This window comes from Mustela erminea, chromosome 19, assembly GCF_009829155.1.
Source record: "Mustela erminea isolate mMusErm1 chromosome 19, mMusErm1.Pri, whole genome shotgun sequence".
Classification (NCBI taxonomy): Eukaryota; Metazoa; Chordata; class Mammalia; order Carnivora; family Mustelidae; genus Mustela; species Mustela erminea.
Window position 1 is genome coordinate 60,259,478 of NC_045632.1, and position 6,000 is coordinate 60,265,477.

Genomic DNA, 6,000 nt, shown 5'->3' on the forward strand with positions numbered 1-6,000 from the left:
CAATATTTTGGGGCAGCTTTTTAACGAACTCAAGAGGCCGGCACAAACACAGGAACAGTCACAGTTACTTGGTCTTTGGTTCCTCCCACCCCACTCAGGAGGCGCGGCCTGTCCGAGATCCTGCTCCCCAGCACAAAACGACAGCAAGACAGGACAACAGCTGAACGGAGGGTGCGGGGAGGAAGCACCAAAATAGGGATCCGACTCAAGGATCACAATCCGAGTTGAGCAAGATGTTTTCCCTTTTTCTTTTTTTAACTTCAGTTTCAAAGTAATATCACAGCACTTGTGCAATCAGTCTCAAAAGACACAAAACACAGCAAGCCTTCCAGGACAGCAACATTTAGTAGGAGAAATCAAGGTCCCAAAGGCATCAAATCAACAGTCTCAGGGTCTCTGATTTAGAACTATTCAAGTTATGCCATTGACTGGGTCTGCACACACCAAAAATAGCCACCGTGTCAATGGCGCTTTTTCCACCAGCAAGATCGCGTTACACCGTTTTTGCTGAATGCCTCTCATCAATCCCCCACACGACCAAAAGATTCTAAGTTTTGCGATTCCACAACTGTGCACCCTTTTCACTCTCGGTTGAAAGGGAACGTTAAGGACACTGCTCAGATCACTTTAAAAACTCTCACCTTACAAAAAAGACTGAAATTTGACTTTTCTACTGGGAAATGTGCAAAACCAGCCTGTTCTCGCGAAGGCACGTGAAACTCCCCATAACCCGTAGAAATCGCGAAGCCCACGCGTGCTGCAGACAAAGTGGTTTTCCAACACAGCCCCTCGGGGCAGCTCAACCTTCCAAAGCCTCCTCCGAAACTCCCGGGAAGCTGGGGCGCGAGCCGGGCTCTGCGGAGGAACCGCAGGCAGAAGACCTCGCCGGGGCCCGGGCAGGAGCAGACCTCCTGCAGGACCGAGCCTCCGCCGGCCGCACACCGCGAACCCGCAGACAGAGCAGCACGACCGCTCTCGGAGGGGCCGGATCCCCGCGGCCGGCCGGCCCCACGCGCACGCACGCGCCCGCACACCCGCCCGCACACGCGCACGCGCACGCGCCCGCGCACCTGCCCGCACACGCGCCCGCGCACCCGCTCGCACACCCGCCGCACCCGCTCGCACACCCGCCCGCACACCCGCCCGCACACGCGCCCGCGCACCCGCCCGCACACGCGCCCGCGCACCCGCTCGCACACCCGCACGCGCCCGCACACCCGCCGCACACGCGCCCGCGCACCCGCCCGCGCACCCGCCCGCACACGCGCCCGCGCACCCGCTCGCACACCCGCCGCACACGCGCCCGCGCACCCGCCCGCACACGCGCCCGCGCACCCGCCCGCACACGCGCCCGCGCACCTGCCCGCACACGCGCCCGCGCACCCGCTCGCACACCCGCCGCACACGCGCCCGCACACGCGCCCGCACACCCGCTCGCACACCCGCCGCACACGCGCCCGCACACGCGCCCGCACACCCGCCCACACACCCGCCCGCACACGTGCCGCACGCGCCCGCACACCCGCCGCACACGCGCCCGCACACCCGCCCGCACACCCGCCGCACACGCGCCCGCACACCCGCTCGCGCACCCGCAGCACACGCGCCCGCACACGCACCCGCACACCCGCCCGCACACGCACCCGCACACCCGCTCGCACACGCGCCGCACACGCGCCCGCACACCCGCCGCACACGCGCCCGCACACCCGCCCGCACACGCGCCGCACACGCGCCCGCACACCCGCCCGCACACGCGCCCGCACACCCGCCGCACACGCGCCCGCACACCCGCCGCACACCCGCCCGCACACGCGCCCGCACACCCGCCGCACACGCGCCCGCACACCCGCCGCACACCCGCCCGCACACCCGCCGCACACGCGCCCGCACACCCGCCGCACACGCGCCCGCACACCCGCCCGCACACCCGCCGCACACCCGCCGCACACGCGCCCGCACACCCGCCCGCACACCCGCCGCACACCCGCCGCACACGCGCCCGCACACGCGCCCGCACACCCGCCGCACACCCGCCGCACACCCGCCGCACACGCGCCCGCACACCCGCCGCACACCCGCCCGCACACCCGCCGCACACGCGCCCGCACACGCGCCCGCACACCCGCCGCACACGCGCCCGCACACCCGCCCGCCGGCGGATGATGAAACGAGGAACGGAAATTAACATTTCGGGCCGCGTCTCACATTGTTCTGCCGCCGACGGCCGCCGCCGCCTTCCGCCCGCCCCCCCCGGCCCGCCTACCGCCCCGCGAGACGACACCCCCGCGCCGCGGCCCCGCATTCCTGCCCCCCGGCCGGCCCCCGCGCGCCCCCGGCGCCCCGCTCTGCCTCCGCGACTCCCTCCGCCCGCCCCCTCCGGCTCGCGGCCCGCAGCCGCCGCTCCCGGTCCCGAACAGCGATAATAATAGGGACGCCGGGAATAACAACGACAACCGACACCGCGGCGGCTCCCTCCCTCGGGTCAGAGGTCGGCGCGCCCGCTCCCCGGCAGCCGGGGCCCCGCCCGGCCCTCGCGGCGGCCCCGGGCCCCCCGGGCCCTCCCGGCCGCCCAACTCCCGCAGGCCCGCCCGCAACCCCTCGCGGCGGCCCCGGGCCCCCCGGGCCCTCCCGGAGCCCCCCGCCGGCCCCTCACCGAGGCCGAGGGGGCCAGGCAGGCCCAGCCGGAGCCCCCGAGCCCCCGAGCCCCTCACGGCCGTCCGGGCCCCGAGGCCCACCCGCAGCCCCACCCGCAGCCCCGCGCGGCCGCCCCGGGGCCCCCGGGCCCCCCCGGAGCCCTTCGCGGCGGCCCCGGGCCCCCCCCTCGGGCCCCCCGGAGCCCCCGCACGGCCCCCCAGGCCCCCCAGGCGCTCGCGTCGGCCGCTCACGGCTGTCTGGGCCCCCCGGAGCCCCAGGTCGGCCCCTGAGGCGCCCGGGCCCGCCGGCGCCCGTCGCGCCGCTCCGCCCGGAGGGGAGGCCTGCAGGCCGCGCGGCGGCCCCCACGCCCCGGCGCCCGCCCGACCCCCGCCCCGGCCCGCGGCGGCTCTCACCGGCTCCCGGCGGCACGGCTCGGCGGGCTCAGCGGCGGCGCGCGGGCGCGGCCATGCAGCCCCGGCCCGTCTCCCGGCCCGAGCGGGAAGGCGGCGGCGGCGGTGGCGGCGGGCTCCGAGCGCCGGCGAAGCGGCGAGGCCGGCGGGAGGCGAGCCCGCCCCTCGGGCGCGGCCAGGCTCGGGCGGCGCCGCGGCGGCGCGGGCGCTCACTGAGGGGACGTCGGGCCGCGCGCTCGGCGGCGGCGCCTCCCCGCCTGGGGCCCTCGCTCCATCGCGCTCCGGCTCGGCGGCCTCTGGCTCCGGGACCCGGCGGCGGCTGCGGCGGGCGCCGGCCGCATGAGACGCCGCCGCCCATTGGCCCGCCGTATCCGCCTCCGCCATTGGCCCGCTGCGGCCGGGCACAGGGCTGCGCACGTCACGGCGTCGGGGAGGAAGTGCGCCGGCGGGGGCGAAGGGGCGGCGGCGAGAGGGACGGCGGCGGTTACAGGCCTGGGGCGGGACCAGAAGGACGTCCCGGGACGGATTGGTCAAGGTCGTGCGTCCGCGCGCACGGCGCTGGAGGGTAACGAGCAGCCGGATTGGCTGCTTGCGTCGCGGAGGGGGCGGGCCTTTCGCCCCCACACGTGACGATTGGTCTCTGCAGATCCCGGAAGCGACGAGGGAGACGCTCGAAAGCCGGGGTCTGGGGTCCCCCGAGCTGGAGGGCGAGGTGGCGGCGATAGGGCCGCGTCGCCCGCGCCGGGGTCGAGCCGGGTCCCGCCTGGAGGCGGCCTCGGCGGGCGGAGCGTCTTCGCGCTCGCGCTCCCTCGGATGCGTGCGGGGGCCTAGGCCGGAGCGGGCGGCCTCCCGCTCCCCGCCGGGCAGCCGGACGCGGCTCCTCCCTCCTCGGCCGGTCCCCTGCCGGCGTGGGCCGGGCACGCGGCGGGGCAGCCCTCCCGCGCGGCGCTGACCCGAGGGACCGCGGAGCCCCGCTGCGCCTGCGCGCGAGGGAGGACTCGGCGCTCCGCGTCCGGGTCCCTGACGGTGCGGTCCCGGGGACGGCGGACGACCCGGGCCCCGGCCAGGCCGGCCGCTGGGCGGGGACCCTCCTCGGACGCGGTCCGGCCCGGTGCAGGCGGAGGTGCGCAGCCGGCGGGGCGTGCGCGCGAGCGCGGGTCGAGGACGTGCGGAGGCGGGCGCGCTGCGGGCGTCGGGAGCCGCGTGCGGGGAAGACCGGGCTCGGCGCCTGCGTGAGGCCGGAAGCTGGACCGTCCCGCGGCCGCCGCTCAGGGCCCGCGCTGCGGCAGCGGCGTCCGGAAGATCGCCGTGAGCCCTCGCCTCCGTGCCCGCTGTCGCTCCTGGAAGTGGTGGACGCGGCTCCCTGCACGCGGGCCGGCGGAGGGGAAGCGGGCGCGGCGCGGGGCTCCTCCCAGGACCCCGAGATCGTGACCTGAGCCACCCCGGCGCCCCCCACTACTAGGAAATTTTAAAGGACACCCTGGCTGCTTCGCAACTTCTCTTCGACAGCCCCGGGCAAAGGGGCGACCTCACTGATGTGCTTAAGGCGGAGAGAGCAGCGTTCAGTACCTCTTGAAGGCTTTGGAGTGCCCGCTGTGTTTTCAGCACCGTCCGAAGACCCGTACTAGGGACAGCGGGTGGGGGCAGAAGCCGGGTGGAACCCAGATACGATGACCTTTGAGGAGAACCACAGAGTAAAGTAGCAAGGCATGATTTGGGGACGAGAACCCCAGACGGGGTAGGAAGGTGCCCCACCAGCAGAGAACAAAGTCCCGGCAAAGAAGATGAAGGACGTGGCTGGCCGAGTCGGGATTCACCCTGAGCGCAAAGGTCAGCCTCTGTACGGTCGCATGGCCACGAATCGGCCAGGAGCTGACCTACCCTTCTAGGATCTCTCTGGAGGTGGCCAGAGCACAGAGAAGGGGCTGTGGGGTAGCAATGCCATGCAGCCTCCTGAGACCGTTGGATCTGGGATGTGTTTTGAAGATGGAATCGGCGAGATTCTGGGGGCTGTAAGAGAAACAAAGGCCCAGGATGAAGTCAACACTGGCTTGGAGGACTCTAGCAGAGGTAGAGGTTTGGGTTGAGAAGCTGGGAGTTTAGTTTTGTACAGTTAAGTGCTGGATACCTGGGCCTCCATGTGGATGACAGGCCTCTGGGGAAGAGAGGACAACAGCAGAGAGCTAAGGTAGCTGGGGGCAGGCGAGGCCTCAAAGGCACATGATAGGGACGCCTGGGTGGCTCAGTGGCTTGGACGACTGCCTTCGGCTCAGGTCATGATCCTGGAGTTCCGGGATCGAGTCCCGCATCGGGCTCCCAGCTCCATGGGGAGTCTGCTTCTCCCTCTGACCTTCTACTCGCTCATGCTCTCTCTCACTGTCTCTCTCTCAAGTAAATAAATAAAATCTTTAAAAAAAAAAAAAAGGCACATGATAAATTCATCCTGCAAGCGGCACCTGCCAGTACAGGGCTTTAATCAGACTCAGGAGCAGAGTTTTGTTTTGTTTTGTTTTGTTTTTGGTTTGGTTTGGTTTGGTTTTTAAGATGGCATGTATCTGGGACAGCTGAATGCTTCTCCTTCTGCCTGCAGAGCTCCCTGCTTGTGCTTTCTGTCTTCTTTTTTTTTTTTTTTTTTTTTTTAAGATTTTTATTTATTTATTTGACAGAGATTACAAGTAGGCAGAGAGTCAGGCAGAGAGAGAGAGGAGGAAGCAGGCTCCCTGCTGAGCAGAGAGCCCGATGCGGGACTCGATCCCAGAACCCTGAGATCATGACCTGAGCCGAAGGCAGCGGCTTAACCCACTGAGCCACCCAGGCACCCAACTTTGTCTTCTAATAGAAGATTTTAGGGGCACCTGGTGGCTCAGTGGGTTAAAGCCTCTGCCTTCAGCTTGGGTCATGATCCCGGGGTCCTGGGATTGAGCCCCGCATCGGGCTCTCTGCTTCCTGCTCT

General features: G+C 69.8%; 1 protein-coding gene across 1 annotated transcript in view; it reads right to left on the reverse strand.

The window, feature by feature from the left end:
• ANKRD11 (ankyrin repeat domain 11) overlaps window positions 1–1,047 on the reverse strand; it is a 177,203-nt gene extending 176,156 nt beyond the window's left edge. Inside the window, exon 1 of the mRNA XM_032323915.1 lies at window positions 642–1,047. The gene's annotated coding sequence lies outside the window, so the exon portion shown is untranslated. The remainder of the gene's footprint in view (window positions 1–641) is intronic.
• Window positions 1,048–6,000: the final 4,953 nt, after the last annotated feature.